Source organism: Rousettus aegyptiacus, unplaced genomic scaffold (genome assembly GCF_014176215.1).
Source record: "Rousettus aegyptiacus isolate mRouAeg1 unplaced genomic scaffold, mRouAeg1.p scaffold_m13_p_4, whole genome shotgun sequence".
Lineage (NCBI taxonomy): Eukaryota > Metazoa > Chordata > Mammalia > Chiroptera > Pteropodidae > Rousettus > Rousettus aegyptiacus.
The window spans coordinates 69,110,338-69,129,484 of NW_023416307.1; positions in this window are offsets into that span (position 1 = coordinate 69,110,338).

Genomic DNA, 19,147 nt, shown 5'->3' on the forward strand with positions numbered 1-19,147 from the left:
AAATTGAGGCAAGGAAGCCCAGGACATTTTATACAATACTTACTCACTGGGTGCAGGATGCTTCTAAACAGGGAGAATAGGGTGTGGCAAGAATGCTCCCACTTAATTAAAAGCTGTCAGCAACCAATACTCCCAGGGTACTAAGAGAATGCGTGCCTCAGTCTTGAAGTGGGAATCTTGGGTGTACCCTAGTATCTCCTACACAAGCTGATCTACAAAGTAATCACATAAATGGGCAATGGAGTGAATGTATATATAAATAAATCAGCACTGCTATTTAACCAAGAAAGTCAAGTCACTAAGTCACAAACTTTTTTTTATTATTTTGGGAGATTATTTTAAAAAGAAGTATCTAAAATATAGTTTCTATCATTTCTTCTGCCAAACATCTAGTTATAGTGAAAATATTACCCTACATGGTAGTTTAAATTAAATAAAATTTAATTAAATGAAATTTTAAAAAGAATGCCATTGCTTTGCCAAAAGAGACTGATAACAATAGATACTCTCTTTATGAAGCTTTATGACATATTGCTAATACTGGAATGAAGTGAAATAGTGTTATATTGAGGAATACAGGTCCTAGTTGTGCCTGGAACACAGTAAATTCTCTTTAATGACAATGTGAAATTTTAATATTACTATAAAGGACTCAGTAACATTGATTAGTTTATAGCCACTCTTAAGTATAGATGCTACACACACACACACACACACACAAAATGCTACTGTCAGGATCTGATGTGGAATTATTACTTACACAAAATAGTTTACATATTTATCCCAATAGGGCTCCCCCAGTGTTAGATACCTCAACATGCTTGAATGAGCTCAAATAAGTATAGTGACCATTATTCTAAATATTAGAGTACCCTACCATAACAACTTTTAGCCTAGGTCCCAAGACACTAAAAATAATGATTTTATAGTCATAAGAAAATTACACAAAAAGAAATGCTATCAGTTAGAAGGTAGGCTGAAATAATATCATAGAGGTGCTATAGAAAAGCAGTTAAAAATGGGAGCCCTAAGTCAGACCGGAAAAAAATATTCTCACAATAACACTCTTTTGCTGTGTACATTCTTAAGACAAGTTAATTAACTTCTGGGTTTTAGTTTTCTCATATGCAAATACTAATAGTACCAGCCTTATTAAAATGATGCTGCTATCAAGAGTAACATCAGCAAAATGGCAAACCAGGAGTGAGTACACAATACCCAACAAAAACAACAATTTCTAAACTACTCACAAAAGAGAATAGCTTTGGGACAGCTCCACAGTACAATAAAGAAGCTGCAACAACCCAGTGGAGCATAAAAACTGATGATAACCTCATAGAAAAGCAAAAAAAAGCATTTTACCTATACCATCCCCATTCCATCCTGGTACACTTTGGCAAGAGGGATCCCCTTGGCCATGACTTCCCCCATGAGAATAAGGAGAGTAGGAAGACCCCAGGAGCTTTCACCATCAAGAACCACAGCAGCCCTCACCACTGTCCTGGATACCCACAGTCTTCACTAACACTGACCTTAGCTAACGGAGCTACCTGGAGTCCATACCACTGTACCCCACCTCAGGTTACCACATCCCAGACATCACTCTCACACCCACCTATAAGTTAAGGTCTTCCCCCACCAAACTTCAACATAAACATTCATTAACTAGATGGGAGGACTCCTTTCACAATGTCTATGTATAGCAAATCATCATGATGTACACTGTAAATATCTTACAGTTTTACATAACATTTATACCTCAATAAAGGTGAAAAAATGAAAGACAAAGTTACAGAACAATGTAACACTGTAATGGTAGTACCTAAATTACTTTTAACCCTAATACAAAAGTTAAAAGATAAAATTTGTTAATAGATACATCATATAAAAAGAAGCAAACTCTGACTACAAGAATAAAGTGTCAGGGGTAGGAGAGTAAAAGTGCAGAGTTTTTGTATATGACTGAAGTCGTTATCAACTTATAAGAGATGGTTACAACTACAAGATATTTTATGTAAGCCTTGAGCTAACCACACATAAAAAAGAAGAAACTGTAATAGGTACACAAAAGAGAAAGAGAAAAGAATCAAAATAATCACTTAGGAATCAAAAAAAAAAAATCATTATATAGCAGAGGAAGACAGCCTGAGAAGAAGAGAGTAAACAACTCAAAACAGACAGATAACAATTAACAAAATGGAAATACTAAGCCCTAACCTATCACTACTTACTTTAAATGAATATAGATGAAATTCCCCCAATCAAAAGGCATAGAGTACCTGAATGAATAAAAAATATTTTTAAAAATCCAGTGATATGCTATCTACAAGAGACTCACTTTAGATCCAAAGACACACATAGTCTGAAAAGAAAGGAATGAAAAAAGATATTCATCCAAATGGTAACCAAAAGAAAGTATGGTTGGCTATACTTTTATCAGTGAAAATAGACTTTACATCAAAAACTGTCTCTAGAGAAAAGAAGGTCATTATATAATGATAAAAGTGTCAATTCATCAGGAAATATAACTATTATAAATACATACCCACCCGATATCAGAATACCTAAATATATTAAGCAAATATTGACATATCTGAAAAGAGAAATTGAAAGCAAATGGACCACCTCCACTTAAAATAATAGAACATACAGACAAAAATTCAATAAAGAAATATCTGACATCAAGAGTTCTAGTCAAGATGGCAGAGTAGGTAAATGCTATGCTTACCTCCTCTCACAACCACATCAAAAGTATAACTACAAAAAAACACCAATGAGAATAATCTGAAGTCTAGCCAAATAGAAGTCCTACAACTGGGGACACATGGAAGAGGCCACCTAAAGAAATAGGAGGAGCGGAGATGCAAAACAGGTTGGTCTCACACCCATGTGTGGCAATTGAGAATCGGGAGAAATATCTTAGCTATAGAGGTCCCTGAAGAAGAGGTCCACTCCACACCAGGCTCCCTAGCTCATAGTTCTAGTGCCAAGAAGTCCCCACATTTATGGCTGTGAAACCCAGCAGAAAATGTGGCTGAGTGAGACGGAGAGCTGAGGGAGTCACAGACTTTTGTCTTAAAGGGCCCACATGTGGATTTATTTGGTGACGGACTCACTTGCTCTGAGGTCCAGGTCTGGGACAGCATTTCAAAGTATGCCAGAGACATACGGGAAGAATCTGAGTTGTCTGGCATCAGAGAAAGGGCTGGAGGAGCAGCTTTCTCCCAGACGGAAGTGTAGACAGCATTGTTCCTTTGTCGAGCCATCCTCTGTCTGGCTTGCAGATCCGGGTGGGTGCCATATCTGAGTCTCCGTCAATCATAGCTAACACTGGTTGCCCCACCCTGGTCAGTCTCTGAGACCCTGCCTCACCAAACTTTTAGGCCTGCCCAAGTAGCTTCCAGGGGATTTTCCATACAAACAGCCTGTCTTGGCTCATGAAGTGGACTTTCCTAAAATCTCTCAAAAGTTCACAAAACCTAAACAAGCAGCATCTGTCCTCAGCATATCCTGTACCTTTTGCTGAGCAGCCCCAGTGCTGGCACTAACGGTAGCCAGCCTTGATTCGCAGCTTTGCCTCTCAAGGCACTTCCAAGCCCAGTGTGGGTGACAGCCATCTGAAGATTGCTTGGTGGCTCATGCCGAGTGGACCTGGGCAGGACACAGGCTGAGGCTGACCTTGGCCTGTGTCAGGACCCCTCCCAGTAGGCCCTGGCCTGAACACCCAGTGGCTAACTTTGTCTGAGCTAGAGCAACACCCAGAGTCACATATAAATATGACACATCCAAAGGGAAGACAGGGAAGGCACCAGAACCCTGCTAAAGTAAATCCATCTCTGTCGGGTCAGCACCTGTGCAACAGCTCTTCCGCAGGATGCTGCCAGTCATCACAATCAATCAGTTCCAGAGTCATTTCCTCTCACTGACTTGCAAACAGCAACCAAGGCTTGACTACAACAGGAGGACACATATAAGCTACACAAGGAATAGGCCTGGAACACCCAGCTCAGGTGACCAGGGAAGACTATAGCACTGAGCCCCACAACACATCTACTACATAAGGCTACTCCACTAAAACAAGGAGACATAGCAGCCCTGCCTAATACATAGAAACAAACACAAGTAGGCATACAAAATGGGAAGACAAGGAAACGTGTTCCAAATGAAAGAACAGAACAAAGTTTCAGAAAAAGAACAACAAAAAAAATGGAGACAAGCAATCTACCAGATGCAGAGTTCAAAACACTTGTTATAAAGATGCTCAATGAACTTAGAGGAAGAGTAGATGAACTTAGTGATAATTTTAACAAAGACACAAAACATATAAATGTGGAGATAGAAAACAAAAAAAAAGTCAGAAATGAAGACTACAATAACTAAAATGAAGAATACATGAGAGGAAACCAACAGGAGATTAGATGAAGTGAAAGATCAAATCAGCAATTTAGAATATAAGGTAACAAAAAACACCCAATCAGAACAGCAACAAGAACAAAGAATTTTTTTTAAATGAGGATATTTTAAGGGCCCTCTGGGACAGCATCAGCACCAACATTAGCATCAGAAGGATACAAGAAGCGGAGAGAGAACAAGAAATTAAAAACCTTTTTTAAGACATAATGACTGAAAACTTTCCTAAACTGGTCAAGGAAACAGACATATTAACCAGAAAGCACAGAGAATCCTAAAGGAGATGAACCCAAACAGACCTATACCAAGACACATTATAATTAAAATGCCAAAGGTTAAATACAAAGAAAGACTCTTAAAAGCAGCAAGAAAAAATCAGTCAGTTATCTACAAGGGAGTTTCCATAAACTGTCAGCTGATTTCTCTACAGAAACTTTGCAGGCCAGAAGGGATTGGCAAGAAATATGCAAAATGATGAAAAGCAAGGATCTACAACCAAAACTACTCTACCCAGCAAAGCTATCATTTAGAATAAAAGGACAGATAAAGAGACAAGAAAAACCTAAAGGAGTTCATCATCACCAAGCCAAAACTACAGGAAATATTAGAAGGACTTCTTTAAGAAGAGGGAAAAAAAGATTAAAAATATGAATAATAAAATGGGAATAACTACATATCTAACAACAATTACTTCAAATATAAATTATTAAATGCTCCAATCAAAAGAAAGAGTGGTTGAACGGATAAGAAAACAAGACCCTTACTTATACTACCTACAAGAGACTCACTTCAGATCAAAAGACACACACAGACTGAAAGTAAAGAAATGAAAAAAGATGTTTCATGAAAATAGAAACAGACACAAAACTGGAGTAGCAATACCTAAATGAGACAAAATGGACTTTCAAACAAAGTCTATCATAAGAGGTAAATAAGGACCCAGTAATCTCACTTCTGGGTATTTATTTTAAGAAAGCCAAAGTACTACTTTGAAGGGACATGTGAATCTATGTGTTCATCCTAGCATTATTTACAACAACCAAGATATGGTGTCCGTCAATAGATGAATGGATAAAGAAAAAGAGGTATGTATATGTGTGTGTGTGTGTGTGTGTACACACACACATCTATAATATACACACATATATATGTATATACACACACATACAATGGAATATTACTCAGACATAAAAAAGAATGAAATATTGCCATCTGCAACAACATGGATGGACCTAGAGGGTATAGTGCTGAGTGGAGTAAGTCAGAAAGCAAAAGACAAATGTTATATGTGGAATCTAGAGAACAGGATAAACAAACAACAGAAACAAGCTCGTATATACAGAGAGAATTTTGATGGTTCTCAGATTGGGGGTCAGGGGATGAGTGAAGTGGGGAGGGGATTAAGAGGTACAAATTGGTAGTTACAAAATAGTCATTGGGATGTAGAGTATAGCATGGGGAATATAGTCAGTAATATTGTAATAAATATGTATGGTGTCAGATGGGTACTGGATTTATTGGGATGATTACTTCATAAGTTATATATAAATGTCTAACTACTGTGATGTACATCTGAAACTAATATTGTATGTCAACTATAATTTAAAAAAATTATTCCAATTATCTTTTCTGACCACATTGGAATGAAACTAGAAATTAACAACAGCAAGACAACAGGAAAATTTACAAAAATATGGAAACTAACAATACACTCTTGAACAATTGGTTCAAAGAACAAATCAAAGAGGAATTTTAAAAGTATCTAGAAACAAATGAAAATAAAAACAGAACATATAAAAACTTAGAGCATATAGCAAAACGATCATAAGAGAGAAGAAAATAGTAAAGATTAGGACAGAATTAAATCAAATAGAAAATAGGGAAACAATAGAAAAGATCAAAAAACTAAAAGTTGGCTTTTTGAAAAAGTAAATAGAATTGATAAACCTTTAGCTAGACTAAGAATAAAGAAAAAAGATTCAAATAAAATTAGAAATAAAGTTAGAAACTGATATTACAAAAAATGCCTCAGAAATAAAAAGGGTCATAGGGACTATTATGAAAACTTATACTCCAATGAAGAAAGTAACCTACCAGAAAAGGACAAATTCTTAGAAACATACAACCTACTAAAACTGAATAAAGAAAAAATAGAAAGCCTGAACAGACCAATAACAAATAAGGAGATTGAATCAGTAATCAAAAATCTTTCAAAAAAGAAAAGCCCAGGACCAGGTGATTTTGTAGGTGAGTTCCACCAAACATTCAAAGAATTAATACTAATCATTAAACTCTTCCAAAAAAAAAAAAAAGACAGAATACTTCCAAACTCAATTTATGAGGCTAGTATTATACTAATACCAAAACCAAAGATATCGCAAGAAAAAAACTACAACCCAATATCCCTGATAAACATAAATATAAAAATCCTTACTAAAATACTAGTAAATTCAATTCAACCACACATTAAAAGAGTAATAAACCATAACTAAATGAGATTTAATCCTGGAAAGCAAGAATGTTTCACCATATGCAAGTCAATTAATATGATACAGCATATTAACAAAATGAAAGGGAAAAAAAATGATCGTCTCTATAAACACAGAGAAAGCATTTGGCAAAAATTCAACACCAATTCATGATTAAAATTCTCAACAATATAGTTGCAAAAAAAAATTAACTCAATAAAGGTCATATATGAAAAGCCCACAGCGAGCATCATAATCAATAGGAAAATAATGAAAGCTTTCCCTTTACAATATGGTACAAGGCAAGAATGCCCACTCTCACCACTTCTTTCAACATAGTACTAGAAGTGCTAGCCAGAGAAATTAGACAAGAAATAAAAGGCATTCAAATTAGAAAGGAACATATAAAAGTATCTCCATTTGCAGATGACTTATTATATATGTAGAAAATTCTAAAAGCTCAATGACAACAATAAAAAACAGAATAAACAAATCCAGTAAACTTGTAAGATACAAAATCAATATATAAAAATTTTTACACTTCTGGACATGGACAACAAACAATCCAAAAAGGAAACAAAAAATAATTTTATTCAACATAGCAACAAAAAGAAAAAACACTTGAAATAATCTTGCGTACTCACAAGACTGAAACACTTGTGTACTCAAAATTATAAAACATTGATGTGGAAATGTAAAAGGACACAGATAAATAAAAAGACATTCCATGCACATGGATCAGATGAATTACTATTGTTAAAATGTCAATACTACCCAAAGTGACCTACAGATTTAAAGCAATTTCTATCAGAACACCAATAGCACTTTTTATAGAAATAGAAAAACAATCTCAAAATTCATATGGAAACACAAAAGACCTCAAATAACCAAAGACATTTTGAGCAAGTAAAACAAAGGTGGAGACATCACACATTCTGGTTTCCAAATATATTACAAAGCTACAGTAATCAAAACAGTATGGTACTGACATAAAAAGTAGATATCTAGACCTATGAAACAGAATAGAGAATCTAGAAATAAATCCACTTATCTATGGTCAACAAATCTTCAACAAGGGAGTCAAAAATACACAATGGGAAGAGCATTTCCAGTCAAAATGGCTGTGAAAACCAGGGATTGTGAAAAGTAGGGGATTGTAGCTGAGTGAGACAAAGGGTGACTGAAGTCCCAGGCATTCCTCTTAAGGGGCCCAAGCATGGACTTACTCTCTGCCAGAATCACTTGCTCTGAGCTGCAGCACTGGGGCAGCAGCTGATAAGGCATCCAAGACATATGAGAGGAGCTGAGTTGTCTGACTACAATACAAGGGCTGGAGAGGGACAGCTTTCTACCAGACAGAAGTGCAATCAGAAGCCAGTGTTCCTTTGTTGAGCCCTCCCATCTCCCAGTGTGCAGAAACAGGTGGCCCCCAAATCTGAGTCTCCATTAATCTGGCTAACACTTGTTGCCCTACCCTCATGATTCACTGAGACCCTGCCCCACCAAATTTGCATACCTACCTAAGCCACTTTCAGTGGCTTCTCCACACAAACAGCCTTTCCTGGCTCAAGCTTCAGACTTTCCTTGAATCTCTCAAAGTTTCACAAAACCTAAAAAGCAGCATCTGGCCTCAGAGTATCCCATACTTCTTGCTGAGAAGCTCCAAAACTGGCACTAGCAGCAGCCAGCCTCAGTTTGCAGCTTGGGCCCTTGAGGCACCTCTAAGCCCAGCATGAGTGGTAGTCATCTGTGGATTGCTTGGTGGCTCATGACAGGTGTTCCTAGGCAGGACACAACCTGTAAATGAACTTGGCCTACAGCAGGTCCCCTCCCAGGAAGGCCTGATCTCAGCACACCCATTAGCCAGCATGTCAGAGTTAGAGTACAACCCAGGGCTGCATCTGAGGACAACACACCCATAGGGCTGACTGGATAGGCACCAGAGCCTGGCTAAAGTGAATCCAGCTCTGTGAGGTCAGCCCCTACACAATAGCTCCTCCTCTATAGTTGTCAGTCAGTCCTCACAACCAATCAGCCTGAGGGTCAATCCCTCCCATTGACCTGCAAACAGCAACCAAGGTTCAACTACAACAGTATAAGGGACACACCTGGAGCACTCGACTCAGGTGACCAGCAAAGATTGTGCCACAGGGACCCATAGGACACTTACTATGTAAGGCCACTCTACTAAGAGTAGGCTACAAAGAAGTCCCACCTAATACATAGAAACATAGAAGAGGAAGCAGCCAAAATGGGGAGACAAAGAACCATGTCCCAAATGAATAAAACAGAGCAAAGCTCCAGAAAAAGAACTAAAAACAAAATGGAGATAAGCAATCTACCAGATGCAGAGTCCAAAACACTGGTTATAAAAATGCTCAATGAACTTAGGGGAAGAGTAGATGAACTTGGTGAGAACTTTAACAAAAAGATAGAGAACACGAAAACAGAGATAGAAAACATAAAAAAGAACCAGTCAGAAATGAAGAATACAATAACAGAAATGAAGAATAAATTAGAGGAAACCAACAGTAGATTATTTGAAGCAGAGGATCAAATCAGTGATTTAAAAGATAACAGAAAACATCCAATCAGAACAACAACAAGAAAAAAGAATCAAATGAGGCAGATAATACATGCTAAAGGTCATAGTAAAGTATAAAGTAATATGGCAGTGAAACCCGAATATAACTAACGTTCCATGTGGCCTAATCTATGCAAAGAAATAGCAAGCCAACACATATGTACATGGGTATACACACTTGTTTTTTTAATTCTACCTTAGCCGTCCTAGTGGATAAGAGGTGGTATCTCAATGTGGTTTTGATTGGCATCTCCCTAATGACGAATTATATCAAGAGCCTTTTCATCTACATATTGACCATTTGAATGTCATTTGGAGAAATGTCTATTCAACTCCTTTCCTCATTTTTTAATTGGATTATTTGTCTTCCTACTGTTAGTTAGAAAAGTACTTTTTATATACTGGATACAAATTTCTTATCAGAGATAAGATTTGCAAAAATTTGCTCCCATACCATTGATTGTCTCATTACTTTCTTGATGGTATCTATTGAAGCACAAAAGTTTTTAATTTAATGAAATATCAATTCTCTGGAATTTTTTTCTTCTGTAGCTTGTGCTTTAGTGTCTCCTTTTTTAATTTTTCACTTATTCAAATATATTTACACAATTCAGAGAGGTTTAAAACTAGACCAGGGACCAGGGACTACCTGCTTTAAAGCTGTCCTAGCCACACTGGATCTTGGTACAGATCAGAACTCTACACTATATGAATTCATTGATTTCTATGCTCTCCAACCACCCCATCCCTCCACTCCCACCATATTTCACCCTTAGTTTTTGCCAAAGTTCCTTCTGAAGATTTCACATTATCACAGATGAACTAAAAGGAAAATGACTATGTCTCTGACAAGATATGTGGGAAACCAGTATGTTCTCAATGATTGAATATATTTGTGGTACACCAGCTAAGAAGTTTGGAAGAACCAGTACAGAAAATATGAACCCAGAAGAGGTGAAACTGAGTAGAATCATACTTAATGAGTCTGTCTCATTAAGAACCAATGAGAAGAGGGGGGAAATGGTGTAGATGATAGAGGCTCTGTTCATCTCTCTGGTGACCAAATCAATGTTGTGACAAACGAAGAGCGAGCAGCAAGGAAAAATCACCTGGAATCTAGATAAACAAGGCATACAACTAGAGAGAAATCCAAGAAATCATCCTGCAATGGTAGAAGATAGGATGAGGCAAGGACACAGGGCTGCCTGGTCTCAAGCAACTGAGTGACATGGAGGCTGTGGCAGAGACAGCAGCAGACTCCTCTTAAGAGGTCACATCTTAGAGCAGATTTTCATAGTGACAGACCTGCTCGCTCTGAACACTAGTGCCCACACAGGGGGCACCGGGGACTTACAGGGACTAACGGGGACTTACTTTGTTGGAGTGAGGGCCAAAGAGAGACTCGCTCCTTGCAAAAGTGCCGGCCATATCCACCATTCCCTGTCGAGCCCTCCCCTACTCCCAGTGCACAGACACAGCACCACCATAGCCATGATGTCATCACACTGGATAACTGAGATCACTCCACCCAGAGGATTCCCTGAAACACTACCTCTCCCAACTTGGGGCCCCACCCAAGCCACACCCAGGTGTATCCTCAGCGAGTCAGATGCTCCTTGCTGAGCAGTGCCTAGACTCACACTGGAGGCAGCTGGCCTCGGTTTCTGGCGTGGCCCTTGGAGGCAATTATAAGCACAGAATCTGTGGATTACTTACTGAATCTTATCAGGTGGCCCAGAGGGGCACAGGCTTGAGCTAAGTTTGGCCTACAGCTGAATCTCTCTCACCATCAACCCAGTATTACAAGAAATGTTGGAGGGACTTCTTTAAGAAGAAAACACATGTATCAAAAACAGAAATAACAGATGGTAATAACTACATTCCTATCAATAAGTACCTCAAATGGAAAAGAATGAAGTGCTCCAAATAAAAGATAGAGTGGATGAATGGAAAAGAAAACAAGAGCCCTGTATGTTGCCTATAAGAGACTCACTTCAGATTAAAAAACATACACAGACTAAAAGAAATGGGATGGAAAAAGATATTGTTTTGATGGACCTAGAAGGTATTTAAGTCAGGCAGAGAAAGATAAACACTATATGATTTCACTTATATGTGGAATCTAAGGAATAAAAAGAACAAACTAATCAAAAACAGACTCACAAATATAGTGGACAATTTGGTGGTGGATAGAGGGGAGGGGTTTTGGGGAGCTGGGAGAATGGGAGTAAAGGTTAAAGAACTACGAATTAGTAGCTGATGGATGGTTATGGGGATGGGGAGCATGGCATAGGGAATGCAGTTAGCATTAATACATTGGCTAAGCGGAGGGTCAGGGGAGGGAGGGAGTGATTGGGGGGATCGTTTTATGAACTATATAGATGTTTAACCAATGTACTATATCCTCTATACATGAAACTAAAATAAATACTTTCTTAAAAAAGAAAAGGCCAATGGGATTTTTCTAACTTTTGTATACACACACGCACACATACACACACACAAATTCCCACAGATCAAATTTCCACTGCAATTATGAGATTAAAATACTTTTTTACAAATACATATCTGTGTTTATTTTTTTTCTAAACACAGTGAATTCTCCCATAACACAAAATAAACCGAAATTCTGAGGGTTTTTTGTGTTGTAAAGTCGTGCTACATTTAGCCATTTCAAATGAATAGTTTCAGAATGTATTTTCAACTGGGAGCATGGATCAGTGGTTAAAAACAGGAAGTTTGATGAGTAAACTTGAAACCAGTGAAAATACAGAAGGTAATGAGGGAAATTCAGAAAAACCTGAAATTGTCCACAGATGTGTGTGACAGTTATGGAGTGGTTCCTAAGTTTTCCAACATGAACCTGGTCGTGGAAAGCATGATTGCGATATCCTGTCAAACGAGCTGTAAATCAACAGAAGGCAATCAGAGGCTGTTCTCACATACTAATTCCCAGCTTATTCCTTAGTATATTGGAGATTATTCAACAAATCCTGGAATAATAATTCTGAAACCATGATGCTAACAGAATTCTTTAAAAACTAATTATGCAAATTTTAAAGAAGAGCACCAGAATTCACTGAAAAGCACTATCAAGTTTCCCTCGAAGGTAATGTTAGAACTTCTCACAAAGCAAAGCCTACGTACTAGTAGAAACTAGATCAAAACAAAGGAATGCAAGAGAAAAAGCATCATGTCCAACAACTCATTTTTATGGCTCAAAAGTATAAACAACTGTTTGAAGATAATTAGACTTCTTCGTACCTTGCATTTGAATTAAACCATCAATATCAATAATTTGGCCACTCCCTTGTCCTTTGCTTGTTGTATTTATAACAGTATATTTAATAACAAAATGGTGGGTAAATTAATCTTTCCCTGAGTTATTGACATGTGTTAAAACATCAGACACACAGATCTGTAGGATGTTGACGAGTATGGCCTGAGCCATTGTAAACCCTGAATGCCCAAGCAATTTCTGTGAAATTCACCAAACACACACTTACTCAGACTTTATCCTTATTTTCAAAATGTGTTCAATGGAAAAATTAACATTCTATATTATGCTTTATAATGTGTTTTAAATACTCTTCTTTTTCTGCAAATTCAGGATGAAGTGGAACTTTTTCAATTGCATAGATATAAACTGTCTTAACTTGAAGGCCTGGTCAGTGATAAACTGCCAATCTTCATCCTAAAGAACTTTTTAAACTCATATTTAATTTGGCTGCTCAAAGATCTTCTGAGAATACTTCAGGTTCTCACTTATGATTTAAGATTGTGAAACAAATGGCTTCTGGAAGGGTAAGACGAGCCTACTTGTCCCAATGTGACTGAGCAATCTGGCAAAACTTTGCATTTTCTGAAGTGCTTGCCTTCCTCTTAGATCTCACCCTGAAGAAGTTCTGTTACCCTAGAGAAGACTCTGAGAAGTTCTGTCACAAACTGCAGTCCATCAGTAACAGGCTTTTATTGAGCACTATTACAAACTCGGGACTTACAGTACCAAAACCTTATACCTTTCCATGAACTTAGGCTGCTTTGTCTCTGCTTGTGTCAAAGTGACTTTACATAGAACAAGAGGAAGAGCAAGGTCTCATCAACCTTCCTGACATAGCTTGGATTGGGGCTGCTTCTGTGATGACTTAGAGCCCCTTTTCAGTACATTGTCATTTCCTCTCTTTACCGCATCTCATTCTTGCCAGGGCATTTCCTCTATTTTCAAATACAAGGCAGTTTGCCAGCATATCTTCTGTCTTAGAATATTAATCATTATACTATGCCAAGAATTAAAATGGGATTAGAATGGAGACTGCTTTCAAAAATCCCTTCACACTGTCAGCATAATCCTGGTTATTACTGCTTTTCTTTGGACTCGCACTTCTCACTTCCTACTTTTCTGACCTAATCAGAAAACAATTACCTAGTTCCCCAAATGACTGCCTTTCTTTTTTCTTCTTCTCCTTATTATTATCCCTCTTTTCTCTTTTGCCTCTCATAAACAGTGGTTTTGTTGTGAATAAGGCATTCGCTTTCGCAAATGGGTCTATATATCAAAGTTTTATTACTTCAATTAAGCCAAAGGTATTGAAGGCCTGCTACACTAGCTACTTCAAAAAATTAGATGTATTAATTAGACATAGTCTTAAAAAGCTATTGTCTCATGGACAGAGGATGGGTAAGTGTGAACAGTAAATAAATAATCACTAAGATGGGGAATAATATGAGATGCTAAGTACAAAGCCTTTGTGAGGCCAAAGGAGAGAGAAGTTCCAAGTGTTTGGGTGATCAGGGAAAGCATCATGGTAGAAATGGATTTGGCAGACAGAGACTATTTAGGTGTCACCCAGACCCAGGAGGAAAATCAACAGAACATAAAAGTAATGACATGTTAAGGGAAGAGAGTGATACCACTTGGTCAAAATGCAGGCCATGTGTAGGAAAATTGTGACATATAAGTCTCTGAAGATAACACGGGCTATACGTTTTTCTACTTCATTTTCTGGGAAATAATTAAACCACGAAAGTTTCTGAGCAGGACTGTAGTCTAGTCAGAGAATGCCTCAGAAAGGCGAATCAGCCACCAGTGTACAGGACGAACCCAAATATCCAGGGCCATGTTGGAGACACAACTGTCCAGACAAGAAGCAATGCACATCTGAACAAAGGAGGCAATGACAAATGGAAGAAAGGAGAAAAAACAACATGCGATGAACTCCTACATGTCAAGAAGTACATGAAGTACCTTGATAAATATTATTCCATTTAAAGAAAAAGAAAAATGGGTATGAGAGACATTACCAGGATCAGAGGAAAAAATGTGATTACTCTTTATTGAGGAGTAAGTATAAAATGTGCAGCTTTCATCCAGTCCTCTCAATCGGCCAAATAGGGAATGTTTTTTTTTCGCCATTTTTAGATAAGAATACCAAGACTCTATGAGCTTAAGTAATTTGCTCAAGGCCAAAGGGGTAGTAACATAACCATGATCTGAACCCAGATGTATATGACTCCAAAACAGATGCTCTTCCCACCCTTTCTACCACAAAGTCTATGGAATCTTCAATATTAAACAATTTATTAGGCATGGAACATGCAAAGGGAGAAATATTAAAAAATTATTTGTGAGTTTCGAAAGATGACTCAATAATAGTGTCATTAATAAAAAAAAAAAATAAAGACAATCAGCGTTTAGAGGTTGGTGAGTATAACAAGCTTTTAAATGTGCCAAATTTGAAATCCTAGCTGATTATTTAAGTAAGAAAATCCTAGCAACATTGGAAATTGCTAGGGTTGGGAATCATCAGGAGAGAGATTTTGAGATGAAGGGAAAAGAGATTGAAGGAAATCATGGGTAAAGTCATGTGAGCAGATGAAGAGTTACCTGAGGCAAAGAATGTACAGATGAGACCATCTTCATGGTAGAGCAGAAGAAGGGAGAAAAAGCAGCCCATGAAGAAAGTAGAAAAAAAATTCTCAGAAAGATAAAAGGACAAGCAGAATATGGTATCACAGAGGCCATAAGAAGAGAAAGTTCCAAAAAGTAAAATTTCTGCAGAGAGAAGGTGAATGAAGACTTGAGAAATAACTTATTAAATTTGTTAGATATGAAATATCCAATGAACTTTCAGAAGGTGGTTTAATAGAGGGGTAGTGGTGGAAGCCATCTTATAAGGGATTAAGAAGTGAATGTGTGAGCAAGAAGTGAAAGCAGAACTTGTTCTCTTTGAGAAGTTTGGCAGTGAAAGCAGAAGAAAGGTGTAGTGGCCTACTAGAGTAGCAAGGTCAGAGGAGGGTTATTTCAGGATAGGGAGGGCCCTGACCATTTTTGTGGGCAGAGGAGGAAAGCTTGAAGATGGAAGAAAAATAGGAAGTAAATGATGAAGCAAAACCAAGAGGTGAGCAGTAACAGAATCAGAGCTGTGTTATCAGCAAGAAAAGATGAGCTACCTTCTTCTGAGGTAGAAAAAGGGACCAGAGATTTACTCTTCAGGAGATAATGAGACTGACCTCATTCTCAATGTAACATAGACAAATAGCTAAATAAGATTGAGAAAAAGAGTCTTTTCCCAAAAAGTTTGGAATTCACATTCTAAAAGAGAATCATTTACCTAGATCAGAAAATGAAAATTCAGTTTTGAAAAGTTACCAAACTTCAACAGATTCTTTGGCTAATTTCAATAGCATTTATCCTATTTTTCATGAATCTAAAATCATTATTCTCTAAAAAGTATATATATCTCCCTTGGACTGCATGGTTATAATTTGGCCAATGAAAATAACCTTTTTGGTTGTTAGAAATGAAGCAATTCTTTGTACTCTCATCTGTGTTCTTTTGAGAAGGAGATTTAAGATATTTACCTCAATAAAGTTTACAAAAGGAAAAACTGATCTCAATGTTTGTTTTCAATGGCTATCAATTATATAGTGATTCTGATTGGTCTACAAGTAACAAATATCATCTCTTAATAAGACATTAATATTTTACATGGATTAGCAAAAGAACTTTATAATAAACTCAATTACTAGAGTTATTTTCCTAACTATTTCACTCTAACATTTAATTACTGTACTCATTGATCTGGTACTCCATATTGGGTGCATGATGTACATAAATGACATTTAATCATTATAATAACCTTATACTATTATTATCATTCCCATTTTGCAAATAAGTAATTAAGAATTAAGTCAAGTACCTTCTCCAAGGTTTCAGAGCTAGTAATGGTAGAACCAGCCTCAATATTCAGGTGCATGTTTTGCTATATCTAGCTTTTTATTCTACTCCAATTTCTTTGGTTATCTAAGAACTCTTTTTTCTGTCTTCCCCCTCACCACAAGACTATAAGTTCCTTGAAATTAGACACCAAGTCTAGTATCCGTAGAACAGAGTGTGGAACATTATACATCTTCAAAAAATATAAATGTGAATTGAGATAAATTAAAACCAATTTAAAAATAATTCATCTTCCTTCATTTTTCAACACATCTGCTTTGTTTACACTACACTTCTTATACTCACCAACCCTCCATCCTCATCAGTTTCAAAAGAATATCCAAGTTTGGGAATGTGAATATGATTGTGAAAATCACACTGTTAAAAGCTTCTATAAACAAGACTGCTTAAGTCAAATGTGTAAATGCATTGAAAATGAATAGAGTCTTTGCATCAATAATTAATTACCCAGGAGTTTGAGGTGTGGATTTCACTCCCTTGGAGATGATGTTCACTTGTTTACTCAGCAGTCATTCATTGAGTACTTTCTTTTTGCTTGATCCAGTTCCTGCTCTATATGAGTTCTCAGACAAGACAAAGAAACAGACAGGTGTCCTGAGATTATAGAACAGCCTGCTAATGTTAGAACAAAGGTGGGGAGGATAGCCAAACAACTTGAACTTTATTCATTATTAATGATACGTATTTCAACCTAACTTCCCAATATGGGCTCATTTCCTTTTTGCATCAACACAAAGCTTCAAATGAAACCACATAGTGTATTTCATTTCAAAATGAAACTCATGACTCAGAGAAGCAATGAGTCATCCTCGGAGACCATAAATTTCAATCCCAGCAGTTTAAAGACTGGGTCTTTTCCATCTTTAAGTTGTATTATGTACTTCTTGAGCTGAAGTTTTTTAATCACCCACTTTAATTTAGATGATGATTGCCTATATAGCTAATCTTTGTGTTATAATAAAATCTTCAACTCCCCACACTACTAAAAACTGAGTTGGAAACAAAGAGGAAACAAAGTAGGAAAACTATTTTTCTTCCTGACCTAGATAATGAAGGAATTTAGAAATTTGATCATGATTTTCCACAGTGACTATCTTCATAGCCTAAACTTGTATTATTTATTTTACTTTATTGTGTGCCCTGCAGGGTTTTTTTTAAGTTAACAAAAGACAGTAACTTTCCACTGTGGAAAGTCATTTAATACAGAAAAAAAAAAAAAAAAACAGAGCCAGGAAATCTTACAGTGAAGAGTAGACCCACATTTTTGTATTTGTGAGGATGCCTGAATGTAGCTTTCTACACTGTAAGTGATATTATAGCTGTCTGTTCATTTACCAACCTCTCTTAGAAAAACAAAAAACAAAAAAAAAACAAAAAAACAAAAAAACCTCAGTGATTTCTCAGGATTTTAGAACACAGGTCAGTGTGAACCAAGTACCTAAGAAGGTCCATTAGATTTCACTGGCTTCAGCCTTACACCAAACAAATCCATATAACAACAAAGGAGAGGCAGGAATAGTGGAAGTATATCATAGTAATACAGAAACAAATTCATCTTTGCCTCAACTTTTAGCTAATTTTCAGAAAACTATCTTGTATTTCCCAGACTGCATCAAATCTTGTATCACCTCAAACTTCGTACTCCTTCTCTTCACCCCTATCGTCAGTACTTCACAATTGTGCACATGTATTCCCACTTCAGTCAAGCTAAGGTTATGTGAAGAATGCAAAGACAAGGGAATAAGGAATTTTAAAACCTTCACAGCGGCCAAGCCCAAGTCTGAAGATCACATGAAAACCACGTGATGGCCTCCAATGACACTGATATGCATCAAGAGATTTCATTAATGTAGTGCTCATTGGAAAATCCTAATGAATCACTAACTATATGACAAGCAAGGAAATTGACTGCCCATATTCAACCTCTTTGTTCTGTGTAATGGAAAGGTGAGAATAAATTAGAAAGAGGCACTTGAATATCACAATTTCTGATGGTTTGGTTTTGGTCAAAATCAAGGTTCTTCCTAATACTTATCAGCTAAAAAGAGACACAGAACCAATTCCATTATGATACACCTACCCCTATCACTCCTATCAATTTTAGTGCACGCCTACGTCAAATCCTTGCCTTTTCTTCCTTCTTTATAATAGAGTCACACCTTAGTCTGGGGTTAGGTAGGTCAGCCCATAAAGTGAAAATCTCATGTAATTTAAATTATCCTTGATATGCAAAATCTCATACAACTCAATCACAAAAAAAAAAAAAAAAAAAAAAAATCCAATCAAAAAATGGGCAGAGGACCTGAACAGACACTTCTCCCAAGAAGACATACAAATGACTAACAAACATCTGAAAAGATGCTCATCATCTCTAGCTATTAGAGAAATGCAAATCAAAACCACACTGAGATACCATTTCACACCTGTTAGAAAGCTGTTATCAACAGG